The sequence below is a fragment of the Phyllobates terribilis genome, unplaced genomic scaffold (genome assembly GCF_046119375.1).
Source record: "Phyllobates terribilis strain yellow unplaced genomic scaffold, ASM4611937v1 Scaffold_4__5_contigs__length_816908805, whole genome shotgun sequence".
Classification (NCBI taxonomy): domain Eukaryota; kingdom Metazoa; phylum Chordata; class Amphibia; order Anura; family Dendrobatidae; genus Phyllobates; species Phyllobates terribilis.
The window spans coordinates 127454747-127471043 of NW_027362764.1; positions in this window are offsets into that span (position 1 = coordinate 127454747).

Here is a 16297-nt window from a genome sequence, read left to right on the forward strand (position 1 = left end):
CCTAGTAGCTTAGCAAGACGCTTTTAATGCCCCTCGGAAAAGTGGTGGAGGTCCCAGTAGCTTAACAAGACGCTTTTAATGCCCCTCAGAAAAGACATGGAGGTCCCAGTAGCTTAACCAGACGCTTTTAATGCCCCTCGGAAAAGTGGTGGAGGTCCCAGTAGGTTAACAAGACGCTTTTAATGCCCCGCAGAAGAGTGGTGGAGATCCCAGTCGCTTAACAAGATGCTTTTAATGCCCCTCAGAAGAGACGTGGAAGTCCCAGTAGCTTCACAAGACGCTTTTAACGCCGCTCGGAAAAGTGGTGGAGGTCCCAGTAGCTTAACAAAACGCTTTTAATGCCTCTCAGAAAAAACGTGGAGGTCACAGTAGCTTAACAATATGCTATTAATGCCCCTCGGAAAAGTGGTGGAGGTCCCAGTAGCTTAACTAGACTCTTTTAATGCCCCTCAGAAGAGACGTGGAGGTCCCAATAACTTAACAAGACGCTTTTAATGCCCCTCGGAAAAGTGGTGGAGGTCCCAGTAGCTTTACAAGACGCTATTAATGCCCCTCAGAAAAGACGTGGAGGTCCCAGTAGCTTAACAAGACTCTTTTAATGCCCCTCAGAAGAGACGTGGAGGTCCCAATAGCTTAACAAGACGCTTTTAATGCCCCTCGGAAAAGTGGTGGAGGTCCCAGTAGCTTAACAAGACGCTTTTATTGCCCCTCAGAATAGACGTGGAGGTCCCAATAGCTTAACAAGACGCTATTAATGCCCATGGGAAAAGTGGTGGAGGTCCCAGTAGCTTAACAAGACGCTTTTAATGCCCCGCAGAAGAGACGTGGAGGTCCCAGTAGCTTAGCAAGACGCTTTTAATGCCCCTCAGAAGAGACGTGGAGGTCACAGTAGCTTAGCAAGACACTTTTAATGCCCCTCAGAAGAGACGTGGAGGTCCTAGTAGCTTAGCAAGACGCTTTTAATGCCCCTCGGAAAAGTGGTGGAGGTCCCAGTAGCTTAACAAGACGCTTTTAATGCCCCTCAGAAAAGACATGGAGGTCCCAGTAGCTTAACCAGACGCTTTTAATGCCCCTCGGAAAAGTGGTGGAGGTCCCAGTAGGTTAACAAGACGCTTTTAATGCCCCGCAGAAGAGACGTGGAGGTCCCAATAGCTTAACAAGATGCTTTTAATGCCCCTCAGAAAAGACATGGAGGTCCCAGTAGCTTAACCAGACGCTTTTAATGCCCCTCGGAAAAGTGGTGGAGGTCCCAGTAGGTTAACAAGACGCTTTTAATGCCCCGCAGAAGAGTGGTGGAGATCCCAGTCGCTTAACAAGATGCTTTTAATGCCCCTCAGAAGAGACGTGGAAGTCCCAGTAGCTTCACAAGACGCTTTTAACGCCGCTCGGAAAAGTGGTGGAGGTCCCAGTAGCTTAACAAAACGCTTTTAATGCCTCTCAGAAAAAACGTGGAGGTCACAGTAGCTTAACAATATGCTATTAATGCCCCTCGGAAAAGTGGTGGAGGTCCCAGTAGCTTAACTAGACTCTTTTAATGCCCCTCAGAAGAGACGTGGAGGTCCCAATAACTTAACAAGACGCTTTTAATGCCCCTCGGAAAAGTGGTGGAGGTCCCAGTAGCTTTACAAGACGCTATTAATGCCCCTCAGAAAAGACGTGGAGGTCCCAGTAGCTTAACAAGACTCTTTTAATGCCCCTCAGAAGAGACGTGGAGGTCCCAATAGCTTAACAAGACGCTTTTAATGCCCCTCGGAAAAGTGGTGGAGGTCCCAGTAGCTTAACAAGACGCTTTTATTGCCCCTCAGAATAGACGTGGAGGTCCCAATAGCTTAACAAGACGCTATTAATGCCCATGGGAAAAGTGGTGGAGGTCCCAGTAGCTTAACAAGACGCTTTTAATGCCCCGCAGAAGAGACGTGGAGGTCCCAGTAGCTTAGCAAGACGCTTTTAATGCCCCTCAGAAGAGACGTGGAGGTCACAGTAGCTTAGCAAGACACTTTTAATGCCCCTCAGAAGAGACGTGGAGGTCCTAGTAGCTTAGCAAGACGCTTTTAATGCCCCTCGGAAAAGTGGTGGAGGTCCCAGTAGCTTAACAAGACGCTTTTAATGCCCCTCAGAAAAGACATGGAGGTCCCAGTAGCTTAACCAGACGCTTTTAATGCCCCTCGGAAAAGTGGTGGAGGTCCCAGTAGGTTAACAAGACGCTTTTAATGCCCCGCAGAAGAGACGTGGAGGTCCCAATAGCTTAACAAGATGCATTTAATGCCCCTCGGAAAACTGGTGGAGGTCCCAGTAGCTTAACAAGACGCTTTTAATGCCCCTCAGAAGAGACGTGGAGGTCCCAGTAGCTTAACAAGACGCTTTTAATGCCCCTCGGAAAAGTGGTGGAGGTCCCAGTAGCTTAACAAGACGCTTTTAATGCACCTTGGGAAAGTGGTGGAGTTCCCTGTAGCTTAACAAGACGCTTTTAATGCCCCTCGGAAGAGACATGGAGGTCCCAGTAGCTTAACAAGACGCTTTTAATGCTCCTCAGGACAGACGTGGTAGTCCCAGCAGCTTAACAAGACGCTTTTAATGCCCCTCGGAAGAGTGGTGGAGGTACCAGTCACTTAACAAGACGCTTTTAATGCCCCTCAGAAGAGACGTGGAGGTCCCAGTAGCTTAACAAGACGCTTTTAATGCGCCTCGGAAAAGTGGTGGAGGTCCCAGTAGCTTAACAAGACGCTTATAATGCCCCTCAGAAGAGAAGTGTACTTCCCAGTAGCTTAACAAGACGCTTTTATTGCCCCTCAGAAGAGACGTGGAGGTCCCAGAAGCTTAACAAGACGCTTTTAATGCCCCTCAGAAGAGACGTGGAGGTCCCAGTAGCTTAACAAGATGCTTTTAATGCCCCTCAGAAGAGACGTAGAGGTCCCAGTAGCTTAACAAGACGCTTTTAATGCCCCTCGGAAAATTGGTGGAGGTCCCAGTAGCTTAACAAGAAGCTTTTAATGCCCCTCAGAAGAGACATGGAGGTTCCTGTAGCTTAACAAGACGCTTTTAATGCCCCTCGGAAAAGTGGTGGAGGTCCCAGTAGCTTAATAAGACGCTTTTAATGCCCCTTAGAAGAGACGTGGAGGTCCCAGTAGCTTAACAAGATGCTTTTAATGCAACACAGTATAGACGTGGTGGTCCCAGTAGCTTAACAAAACGCTTTTAATGCCCCTCGGAAGAGTGGTGGAGGTCACGGTAGCTTAACAAGACGCTTTTAATGCCCCTCAGAAGAGACGTGGAGGTCCCAATAGCTTAACAAGACGCTATTAATGACCCTCGTAAAAGTGGTGGAGGTCCCAGTAGCTTAACAAGACCCTTTTAATGCCCCTCAGAACAGACGTGGAGGTCCCAGTAGCTTAACAAGACGCTTTTTTGCGCCTCGGAAAAGTGGTGGTGGTCCCAGTAGCTTAACAAGACGCTTATAATGCCCCTCAGAAGAGACGTGGATGTCCCAGTAGCTTAACAAGATGCTTTTAATGCCCCTCAGAAGAGACATGGAGGTCCCAGTAGCTTAACAAGACGCTTTTATTGCCCCTCGGAAAAGTGGTGGAGTTCCTAGTAGCTTAACGAGATGCTTTTAATGACCCTCAGAAGAGACATGGAGGTCCCAGTAGCTTAAAAAGACGCTTTTAATGCCCATCGGAAGAGTGGTGGAGGTCCCAGTAGCTTAACAAGACGCTATTAATGCCCCTCAGAAGAGACGTGGAGTTCCCAGTAGCTTAACAATATGCTATTAATGCCCCTCGGAAAAGTGGTGGAGGTCCCAGTAGCTTAACAAGACTCTTTTAATGCCCCTCAGAAGAGACGTGGAGGTCCCAATAGCTTAACAAGACGCTTTTAATGCCCCTCGGAAAAGTGGTGGAGGTCCCAGTAGCTTAACAAGACGCTTTTATTGCCCCTCAGAATAGACGTGGAGGTCCCAATAGCTTAACAAGACGCTATTAATGCCCATGGGAAAAGTGGTGGAGGTCCCAGTAGCTTAACAAGACGCTTTTAATGCCCCGCAGAAGAGACGTGGAGGTCCCAGTAGCTTAGCAAGACGCTTTTAATGCCCCTCAGAAGAGACGTGGAGGTCCCAGTAGCTTAGCAAGACACTTTTAATGCCCCTCAGAAGAGACGTGGAGGTCCTAGTAGCTTAGCAAGACGCTTTTAATGCCCCTCGGAAAAGTGGTGGAGGTCCCAGTAGCTTAACAAGACGCTTTTAATGCCCCTCAGAAAAGACATGGAGGTCCCAGTAGCTTAACCAGACGCTTTTAATGCCCCTCGGAAAAGTGGTGGAGGTCCCAGTAGGTTAACAAGACGCTTTTAATGCCCCGCAGAAGAGACGTGGAGGTCCCAATAGCTTAACAAGATGCTTTTAATGCCCCTCGGAAAACTGGTGGAGGTCCCAGTAGCTTAACAAGACGCTTTTAATGCCCCTCAGAAGAGACGTGGAGGTCCCAGTAGCTTAACAAGACGCTTTTAATGCCCCTCGGAAAAGTGGTGGAGGTCCCAGTAGCTTAACAAGACGCTTTTAATGCACCTTGGGAAAGTGGTGGAGTTCCCTGTAGCTTAACAAGACGCTTTTAATGCCCCTCAGAAGAGACATGGAGGTCCCAGTAGCTTAACAAGACGCTTTTAATGCTCCTCAGGACAGACGTGGTAGTCCCAGCAGCTTAACAAGACGCTTTTAATGCCCCTCGGAAGAGTGGTGGAGGTACCAGTCACTTAACAAGACGCTTTTAATGCCCCTCAGAAGAGACGAGGAGGTCCCAGTAGCTTAACAAGACGCTTTTAATGCGCCTCGGAAAAGTGGTGGAGGTCCCACTAGCTTAACAAGACGCTTATAATGCCCCTCAGAAGAGAAGTGTACTTCCCAGTAGCTTAACAAGACGCTTTTATTGCCCCTCAGAAGAGACGTGGAGGTCCCAGAAGCTTAACAAGACGCTTTTAATGCCCCTCAGAAGAGACGTGGAGGTCCCAGTAGCTTAACAAGATGCTTTTAATGCCCCTCAGAAGAGACGTAGAGGTCCCAGTAGCTTAACAAGACGCTTTTAATGCCCCTCGGAAAAGTGGTGGAGGTCCCAGTAGCTAAATAAGACGCTTTTAATGCCCCTTAGAAGAGACGTGGAGGTCCCAGTAGCTTAACAAGATGCTTTTAATGCAACACAGTATAGACGTGGTGGTCCCAGTAGCTTAACAAAACGCTTTTAATGCCCCTCGGAAGAGTGGTGGAGGTCACGGTAGCTTAACAAGACGCTTTTAATGCCCCTCAGAAGAGACGTGGAGGTCCCAATAGCTTAACAAGACGCTATTAATGCCCCTCGTAAAAGTGGTGGAGGTCCCAGTAGCTTAACAAGACCCTTTTAATGCCCCTCAGAACAGACGTGGAGGTCCCAGTAGCTTAACAAGACGCTTTTTTGCGCCTCGGAAAAGTGGTGGTGGTCCCAGTAGCTTAACAAGACGCTTATAATGCCCCTCAGAAGAGACGTGGATGTCCCAGTAGCTTAACAAGATGCTTTTAATGCCCCTCAGAAGAGACGTAGAGGTCCCAGTAGCTTAACAAGACGCTTTTAATGCCCCTCGGAAAAGTGGTGGAGGTCCTAGTAGCTTAACAAGACGCTTTTAATGCCCCTCGGAAAAGTGGTGAAGGTCCCAGTAGCTTAACAAGACGCTTTATTGCCCCTCAGAAAAGACGTGGAGGTCCCAGTAGCTTAACAAGACGCTTTTAATGACCCTCAGAAGAGACGTGGAGGTCCCAGTAGTTTAACAAGATGCTTTTAATGCACCTCAGGATAGATGTGGTGGTCCCAGTAGCTTAAAAAGACGATTTTAATGCCCCTTGGAAAAGTAGTGAAGGTCCCAGTAGCTTAACAGGAAGCTTTTAATACCCCTAAGAAAAGACGTGGAGGTCCCAGTAGCTTAACAAGACTTTTTTAATGCCCCTCGGAAAAGTGGTGGAGGTCCTAGTAACTTAACGGTACGCTTTTCATGCCCCTCAGAAGAGACATGGAGGTCCCAGTAGCTTAACAAGACGCTTTTAATGCCCGTCTGAAAAGTCGTGGAGGTCCCAGTAGCTTAGCAAGACGCTTTTAATGCCCCTCAGAAAAGACGTGGAGGTCCCATTAGCTTTTCAAGATGCTTTTAATGCCCCTCAGAAGAGACGTGGAGGTCCAAGTAGCTTAACAAGACACTTTTAATGCAAATCAGGATAGACGTGGTGGTCCCAGTAGCTTAACAAGACGCTTTTAATGCCCCTCGGAAGAGTGGTGGAGATCCCAGTCGCTTAACAAGATGCTTTTAATGCCCCTCAGAAGAGACGTGGAAGTCCCAGTAGCTTCACAAGACGCTTTTAACGCCGCTCGGAAAAGTGGTGGAGGTCCCAGTAGCTTAAAAAAACGCTTTTAATGCCTCTCAGAAAAAACGTGGAGGTCACAGTAGCTTAACAATATGCTATTAATGCCCCTCGGAAAAGTGGTGGAGGTCCCAGTAGCTTAACTAGACTCTTTTAATGCCCCTCAGAAGAGACGTGGAGGTCCCAATAACTTAACAAGACGCTTTTAATGCCCCTCGGAAAAGTGGTGGAGGTCCCAGTAGCTTTACAAGACGCTATTAATGCCCCTCAGAAAAGACGTGGAGGTCCCAGTAGCTTAACAAGACTCTTTTAATGCCCCTCAGAAGAGACGTGGAGGTCCCAATAGCTTAACAAGACGCTTTTAATGCCCCTCGGAAAAGTGGTGGAGGTCCCAGTAGCTTAACAAGACGCTTTTATTGCCCCTCAGAATAGACGTGGAGGTCCCAATAGCTTAACAAGACGCTATTAATGCCCATGGGAAAAGTGGTGGAGGTCCCAGTAGCTTAACAAGACGCTTTTAATGCCCCGCAGAAGAGACGTGGAGGTCCCAGTAGCTTAGCAAGACGCTTTTAATGCCCCTCAGAAGAGACGTGGAGGTCCCAGTAGCTTAGCAAGACACTTTTAATGCCCCTCAGAAGAGACGTGGAGGTCCTAGTAGCTTAGCAAGACGCTTTTAATGCCCCTCGGAAAAGTGGTGGAGGTCCCAGTAGCTTAACAAGACGCTTTTAATGCCCCTCAGAAAAGACATGGAGGTCCCAGTAGCTTAACCAGACGCTTTTAATGCCCCTCGGAAAAGTGGTGGAGGTCCCAGTAGGTTAACAAGACGCTTTTAATGCCCCGCAGAAGAGACGTGGAGGTCCCAATAGCTTAACAAGATGCTTTTAATGCCCCTCGGAAAACTGGTGGAGGTCCCAGTAGCTTAACAAGACGCTTTTAATGCCCCTCAGAAGAGACGTGGAGGTCCCAGTAGCTTAACAAGACGCTTTTAATGCCCCTCGGAAAAGTGGTGGAGGTCCCAGTAGCTTAACAAGACGCTTTTAATGCACCTTGGGAAAGTGGTGGAGTTCCCTGTAGCTTAACAAGACGCTTTTAATGCCCCTCAGAAGAGACATGGAGGTCCCAGTAGCTTAACAAGACGCTTTTAATGCTCCTCAGGACAGACGTGGTAGTCCCAGCAGCTTAACAAGACGCTTTTAATGCCCCTCGGAAGAGTGGTGGAGGTACCAGTCACTTAACAAGACGCTTTTAATGCCCCTCAGAAGAGACGTGGAGGTCCCAGTAGCTTAACAAGACGCTTTTAATGCGCCTCGGAAAAGTGGTGGAGGTCCCAGTAGCTTAACAAGACGCTTATAATGCCCCTCAGAAGAGAAGTGTACTTCCCAGTAGCTTAACAAGACGCTTTTATTGCCCCTCAGAAGAGACGTGGAGGTCCCAGAAGCTTAACAAGACGCTTTTAATGCCCCTCAGAAGAGACGTGGAGGTCCCAGTAGCTTAACAAGATGCTTTTAATGCCCCTCAGAAGAGACGTAGAGGTCCCAGTAGCTTAACAAGACGCTTTTAATGCCCCTCGGAAAATTGGTGGAGGTCCCAGTAGCTTAACAAGAAGCTTTTAATGCCCCTCAGAAGAGACATGGAGGTTCCTGTAGCTTAACAAGACGCTTTTAATGCCCCTCGGAAAAGTGGTGGAGGTCCCAGTAGCTTAATAAGACGCTTTTAATGCCCCTTAGAAGAGACGTGGAGGTCCCAGTAGCTTAACAAGATGCTTTTAATGCAACACAGTATAGACGTGGTGGTCCCAGTAGCTTAACAAAACGCTTTTAATGCCCCTCGGAAGAGTGGTGGAGGTCACGGTAGCTTAACAAGACGCTTTTAATGCCCCTCAGAAGAGACGTGGAGGTCCCAATAGCTTAACAAGACGCTATTAATGACCCTCGTAAAAGTGGTGGAGGTCCCAGTAGCTTAACAAGACCCTTTTAATGCCCCTCAGAACAGACGTGGAGGTCCCAGTAGCTTAACAAGACGCTTTTTTGCGCCTCGGAAAAGTGGTGGTGGTCCCAGTAGCTTAACAAGACGCTTATAATGCCCCTCAGAAGAGACGTGGATGTCCCAGTAGCTTAACAAGATGCTTTTAATGCCCCTCAGAAGAGACATGGAGGTCCCAGTAGCTTAACAAGACGCTTTTATTGCCCCTCGGAAAAGTGGTGGAGGTCCTAGTAGCTTAACGAGATGCTTTTAATGACCCTCAGAAGAGACATGGAGGTCCCAGTAGCTTAACAAGACGCTTTTAATGCCCATCGGAAGAGTGGTGGAGGTCCCAGTAGCTTAACAAGACGCTATTAATGCCCCTCAGAAGAGACGTGGAGTTCCCAGTAGCTTAACAATATGCTATTAATGCCCCTCGGAAAAGTGGTGGAGGTCCCAGTAGCTTAACAAGACTCTTTTAATGCCCCTCAGAAGAGACGTGGAGGTCCCAATAGCTTAACAAGACGCTTTTAATGCCCCTCGGAAAAGTGGTGGAGGTCCCAGTAGCTTAACAAGACGCTTTTATTGCCCCTCAGAATAGACGTGGAGGTCCCAATAGCTTAACAAGACGCTATTAATGCCCATGGGAAAAGTGGTGGAGGTCCCAGTAGCTTAACAAGACTCTTTTAATGCCCCTCAGAAGAGACGTGGAGGTCCCAATAGCTTAAAAAGACGCTTTTAATGCCCCTCGGAAAAGTGGTGGAGGTCCCAGTAGCTTAACAAGACGCTTTTATTGCCCCTCAGAATAGACGTGGAGGTCCCAGTAGCTTAACAAGACGCTTTTAATGCCCCGCAGAAGAGACGTGGAGGTCCCAGTAGCTTAGCAAGACGCTTTTAATGCCCCTCAGAAGAGACGTGGAGGTCCCAGTAGCTTAGCAAGACACTTTTAATGCCCCTCAGAAGAGACGTGGAGGTCCTAGTAGCTTAGCAAGACGCTTTTAATGCCCCTCGGAAAAGTGGTGGAGGTCCCAGTAGCTTAACAAGACGCTTTTAATGCCCCTCAGAAAAGACATGGAGGTCCCAGTAGCTTAACCAGACGCTTTTAATGCCCCTCGGAAAAGTGGTGGAGGTCCCAGTAGGTTAACAAGACGCTTTTAATGCCCCGCAGAAGAGACGTGGAGGTCCCAATAGCTTAACAAGATGCTTTTAATGCCCCTCGGAAAACTGGTGGAGGTCCCAGTAGCTTAACAAGACGCTTTTAATGCCCCTCAGAAGAGACGTGGAGGTCCCAGTAGCTTAACAAGACGCTTTTAATGCCCCTCGGAAAAGTGGTGGAGGTCCCAGTAGCTTAACAAGACGCTTTTAATGCACCTTGGGAAAGTGGTGGAGTTCCCTGTAGCTTAACAAGACGCTTTTAATGCCCCTCAGAAGAGACATGGAGGTCCCAGTAGCTTAACAAGACGCTTTTAATGCTCCTCAGGACAGACGTGGTAGTCCCAGCAGCTTAACAAGACGCTTTTAATGCCCCTCGGAAGAGTGGTGGAGGTACCAGTCACTTAACAAGACGCTTTTAATGCCCCTCAGAAGAGACGAGGAGGTCCCAGTAGCTTAACAAGACGCTTTTAATGCGCCTCGGAAAAGTGGTGGAGGTCCCACTAGCTTAACAAGACGCTTATAATGCCCCTCAGAAGAGAAGTGTACTTCCCAGTAGCTTAACAAGACGCTTTTATTGCCCCTCAGAAGAGACGTGGAGGTCCCAGAAGCTTAACAAGACGCTTTTAATGCCCCTCAGAAGAGACGTGGAGGTCCCAGTAGCTTAACAAGATGCTTTTAATGCCCCTCAGAAGAGACGTAGAGGTCCCAGTAGCTTAACAAGACGCTTTTAATGCCCCTCGGAAAAGTGGTGGAGGTCCCAGTAGCTAAATAAGACGCTTTTAATGCCCCTTAGAAGAGACGTGGAGGTCCCAGTAGCTTAACAAGATGCTTTTAATGCAACACAGTATAGACGTGGTGGTCCCAGTAGCTTAACAAAACGCTTTTAATGCCCCTCGGAAGAGTGGTGGAGGTCACGGTAGCTTAACAAGACGCTTTTAATGCCCCTCAGAAGAGACGTGGAGGTCCCAATAGCTTAACAAGACGCTATTAATGCCCCTCGTAAAAGTGGTGGAGGTCCCAGTAGCTTAACAAGACCCTTTTAATGCCCCTCAGAACAGACGTGGAGGTCCCAGTAGCTTAACAAGACGCTTTTTTGCGCCTCGGAAAAGTGGTGGTGGTCCCAGTAGCTTAACAAGACGCTTATAATGCCCCTCAGAAGAGACGTGGATGTCCCAGTAGCTTAACAAGATGCTTTTAATGCCCCTCAGAAGAGACGTAGAGGTCCCAGTAGCTTAACAAGACGCTTTTAATGCCCCTCGGAAAAGTGGTGGAGGTCCTAGTAGCTTAACAAGACGCTTTTAATGCCCCTCGGAAAAGTGGTGAAGGTCCCAGTAGCTTAACAAGACGCTTTATTGCCCCTCAGAAAAGACGTGGAGGTCCCAGTAGCTTAACAAGACGCTTTTAATGACCCTCAGAAGAGACGTGGAGGTCCCAGTAGTTTAAGAAGATGCTTTTAATGCACCTCAGGATAGATGTGGTGGTCCCAGTAGCTTAAAAAGACGATTTTAATGCCCCTCGGAAAAGTAGTGAAGGTCCCAGTAGCTTAACAGGAAGCTTTTAATACCCCTAAGAAAAGACGTGGAGGTCCCAGTAGCTTAACAAGACTTTTTTAATGCCCCTCGGAAAAGTGGTGGAGGTCCTAGTAACTTAACGGTACGCTTTTCATGCCCCTCAGAAGAGACATGGAGGTCCCAGTAGCTTAACAAGACGCTTTTAATGCCCGTCTGAAAAGTCGTGGAGGTCCCAGTAGCTTAGCAAGACGCTTTTAATGCCCCTCAGAAAAGACGTGGAGGTCCCATTAGCTTTTCAAGATGCTTTTAATGCCCCTCAGAAGAGACGTGGAGGTCCAAGTAGCTTAACAAGACACTTTTAATGCAAATCAGGATAGACGTGGTGGTCCCAGTAGCTTAACAAGACGCTTTTAATGCCCCTCGGAAGAGTGGTGGAGATCCCAGTCGCTTAACAAGATGCTTTTAATGCCCCTCAGAAGAGACGTGGAAGTCCCAGTAGCTTCACAAGACGCTTTTAACGCCGCTCGGAAAAGTGGTGGAGGTCCCAGTAGCTTAAAAAAACGCTTTTAATGCCTCTCAGAAAAAACGTGGAGGTCACAGTAGCTTAACAATATGCTATTAATGCCCCTCGGAAAAGTGGTGGAGGTCCCAGTAGCTTAACTAGACTCTTTTAATGCCCCTCAGAAGAGACGTGGAGGTCCCAATAACTTAACAAGACGCTTTTAATGCCCCTCGGAAAAGTGGTGGAGGTCCCAGTAGCTTTACAAGACGCTATTAATGCCCCTCAGAAAAGACGTGGAGGTCCCAGTAGCTTAACAAGACTCTTTTAATGCCCCTCAGAAGAGACGTGGAGGTCCCAATAGCTTAACAAGACGCTTTTAATGCCCCTCGGAAAAGTGGTGGAGGTCCCAGTAGCTTAACAAGACGCTTTTATTGCCCCTCAGAATAGACGTGGAGGTCCCAATAGCTTAACAAGACGCTATTAATGCCCATGGGAAAAGTGGTGGAGGTCCCAGTAGCTTAACAAGACGCTTTTAATGCCCCGCAGAAGAGACGTGGAGGTCCCAGTAGCTTAGCAAGACGCTTTTAATGCCCCTCAGAAGAGACGTGGAGGTCCCAGTAGCTTAGCAAGACACTTTTAATGCCCCTCAGAAGAGACGTGGAGGTCCTAGTAGCTTAGCAAGACGCTTTTAATGCCCCTCGGAAAAGTGGTGGAGGTCCCAGTAGCTTAACAAGACGCTTTTAATGCCCCTCAGAAAAGACATGGAGGTCCCAGTAGCTTAACCAGACGCTTTTAATGCCCCTCGGAAAAGTGGTGGAGGTCCCAGTAGGTTAACAAGACGCTTTTAATGCCCCGCAGAAGAGACGTGGAGGTCCCAATAGCTTAACAAGATGCTTTTAATGCCCCTCGGAAAACTGGTGGAGGTCCCAGTAGCTTAACAAGACGCTTTTAATGCCCCTCAGAAGAGACGTGGAGGTCCCAGTAGCTTAACAAGACGCTTTTAATGCCCCTCGGAAAAGTGGTGGAGGTCCCAGTAGCTTAACAAGACGCTTTTAATGCACCTTGGGAAAGTGGTGGAGTTCCCTGTAGCTTAACAAGACGCTTTTAATGCCCCTCAGAAGAGACATGGAGGTCCCAGTAGCTTAACAAGACGCTTTTAATGCTCCTCAGGACAGACGTGGTAGTCCCAGCAGCTTAACAAGACGCTTTTAATGCCCCTCGGAAGAGTGGTGGAGGTACCAGTCACTTAACAAGACGCTTTTAATGCCCCTCAGAAGAGACGTGGAGGTCCCAGTAGCTTAACAAGACGCTTTTAATGCGCCTCGGAAAAGTGGTGGAGGTCCCAGTAGCTTAACAAGACGCTTATAATGCCCCTCAGAAGAGAAGTGTACTTCCCAGTAGCTTAACAAGACGCTTTTATTGCCCCTCAGAAGAGACGTGGAGGTCCCAGAAGCTTAACAAGACGCTTTTAATGCCCCTCAGAAGAGACGTGGAGGTCCCAGTAGCTTAACAAGATGCTTTTAATGCCCCTCAGAAGAGACGTAGAGGTCCCAGTAGCTTAACAAGACGCTTTTAATGCCCCTCGGAAAATTGGTGGAGGTCCCAGTAGCTTAACAAGAAGCTTTTAATGCCCCTCAGAAGAGACATGGAGGTTCCTGTAGCTTAACAAGACGCTTTTAATGCCCCTCGGAAAAGTGGTGGAGGTCCCAGTAGCTTAATAAGACGCTTTTAATGCCCCTTAGAAGAGACGTGGAGGTCCCAGTAGCTTAACAAGATGCTTTTAATGCAACACAGTATAGACGTGGTGGTCCCAGTAGCTTAACAAAACGCTTTTAATGCCCCTCGGAAGAGTGGTGGAGGTCACGGTAGCTTAACAAGACGCTTTTAATGCCCCTCAGAAGAGACGTGGAGGTCCCAATAGCTTAACAAGACGCTATTAATGACCCTCGTAAAAGTGGTGGAGGTCCCAGTAGCTTAACAAGACCCTTTTAATGCCCCTCAGAACAGACGTGGAGGTCCCAGTAGCTTAACAAGACGCTTTTTTGCGCCTCGGAAAAGTGGTGGTGGTCCCAGTAGCTTAACAAGACGCTTATAATGCCCCTCAGAAGAGACGTGGATGTCCCAGTAGCTTAACAAGATGCTTTTAATGCCCCTCAGAAGAGACATGGAGGTCCCAGTAGCTTAACAAGACGCTTTTATTGCCCCTCGGAAAAGTGGTGGAGGTCCTAGTAGCTTAACGAGATGCTTTTAATGACCCTCAGAAGAGACATGGAGGTCCCAGTAGCTTAACAAGACGCTTTTAATGCCCATCGGAAGAGTGGTGGAGGTCCCAGTAGCTTAACAAGACGCTATTAATGCCCCTCAGAAGAGACGTGGAGTTCCCAGTAGCTTAACAATATGCTATTAATGCCCCTCGGAAAAGTGGTGGAGGTCCCAGTAGCTTAACAAGACTCTTTTAATGCCCCTCAGAAGAGACGTGGAGGTCCCAATAGCTTAACAAGACGCTTTTAATGCCCCTCGGAAAAGTGGTGGAGGTCCCAGTAGCTTAACAAGACGCTTTTATTGCCCCTCAGAATAGACGTGGAGGTCCCAATAGCTTAACAAGACGCTATTAATGCCCATGGGAAAAGTGGTGGAGGTCCCAGTAGCTTAACAAGACTCTTTTAATGCCCCTCAGAAGAGACGTGGAGGTCCCAATAGCTTAAAAAGACGCTTTTAATGCCCCTCGGAAAAGTGGTGGAGGTCCCAGTAGCTTAACAAGACGCTTTTATTGCCCCTCAGAATAGACGTGGAGGTCCCAGTAGCTTAACAAGACGCTTTTAATGCCCCGCAGAAGAGACGTGGAGGTCCCAGTAGCTTAGCAAGACGCTTTTAATGCCCCTCAGAAGAGACGTGGACGTCCCAGTAGCTTAGCAAGACACTTTTAATGCCCCTCAGAAGAGACGTGGAGGTCCTAGTAGCTTAGCAAGACGCTTTTAATGCCCCTCGGAAAAGTGGTGGAGGTCCCAGTAGCTTAACAAGACGCTTTTAATGCCCCTCAGAAAAGACATGGAGGTCCCAGTAGCTTAACCAGACGCTTTTAATGCCCCTCGGAAAAGTGGTGGAGGTCCCAGTAGGTTAACAAGACGCTTTTAATGCCCCGCAGAAGAGACGTGGAGGTCCCAATAGCTTAACAAGATGCTTTTAATGCCCCTCGGAAAACTGGTGGAGGTCCCAGTAGCTTAACAAGACGCTTTTAATGCCCCTCAGAAGAGACGTGGAGGTCCCAGTAGCTTAACAAGACGCTTTTAATGCCCCTCGGAAAAGTGGTGGAGGTCCCATTAGCTTAACAAGACGCTTTTAATGCACCTTGGGAAAGTGGTGGAGTTCCCTGTAGCTTAACAAGACGCTTTTAATGCCCCTCAGAAGAGACATGGAGGTCCCAGTAGCTTAACAAGACGCTTTTAATGCTCCTCAGGACAGACGTGGTAGTCCCAGCAGCTTAACAAGACGCTTTTAATGCCCCTCGGAAGAGTGGTGGAGGTACCAGTCACTTAACAAGACGCTTTTAATGCCCCTCAGAAGAGACGAGGAGGTCCCAGTAGCTTAACAAGACGCTTTTAATGCGCCTCGGAAAAGTGGTGGAGGTCCCACTAGCTTAACAAGACGCTTATAATGCCCCTCAGAAGAGAAGTGTACTTCCCAGTAGCTTAACAAGACGCTTTTATTGCCCCTCAGAAGAGACGTGGAGGTCCCAGAAGCTTAACAAGACGCTTTTAATGCCCCTCAGAAGAGACGTGGAGGTCCCAGTAGCTTAACAAGATGCTTTTAATGCCCCTCAGAAGAGACGTAGAGGTCCCAGTAGCTTAACAAGACGCTTTTAATGCCCCTCGGAAAAGTGGTGGAGGTCCCAGTAGCTAAATAAGACGCTTTTAATGCCCCTTAGAAGAGACGTGGAGGTCCCAGTAGCTTAACAAGATGCTTTTAATGCAACACAGTATAGACGTGGTGGTCCCAGTAGCTTAACAAAACGCTTTTAATGCCCCTCGGAAGAGTGGTGGAGGTCACGGTAGCTTAACAAGACGCTTTTAATGCCCCTCAGAAGAGACGTGGAGGTCCCAATAGCTTAACAAGACGCTATTAATGCCCCTCGTAAAAGTGGTGGAGGTCCCAGTAGCTTAACAAGACCCTTTTAATGCCCCTCAGAACAGACGTGGAGGTCCCAGTAGCTTAACAAGACGCTTTTTTGCGCCTCGGAAAAGTGGTGGTGGTCCCAGTAGCTTAACAAGACGCTTATAATGCCCCTCAGAAGAGACGTGGATGTCCCAGTAGCTTAACAAGATGCTTTTAATGCCCCTCAGAAGAGACGTAGAGGTCCCAGTAGCTTAACAAGACGCTTTTAATGCCCCTCGGAAAAGTGGTGGAGGTCCTAGTAGCTTAACAAGACGCTTTTAATGCCCCTCGGAAAAGTGGTGAAGGTCCCAGTAGCTTAACAAGACGCTTTATTGCCCCTCAGAAAAGACGTGGAGGTCCCAGTAGCTTAACAAGACGCTTTTAATGACCCTCAGAAGAGACGTGGAGGTCCCAGTAGTTTAAGAAGATGCTTTTAATGCACCTCAGGATAGATGTGGTGGTCCCAGTAGCTTAAAAAGACGATTTTAATGCCCCTCGGAAAAGTAGTGAAGGTCCCAGTAGCTTAACAGGAAGCTTTTAATACCCCTAAGAAAAGACGTGGAGGTCCCAGTAGCTTAACAAGACTTTTTTAATGCCCCTCGGAAAAGTGGTGGAGGTCCTAGTAACTTAACGGTACGCTTTTCATGC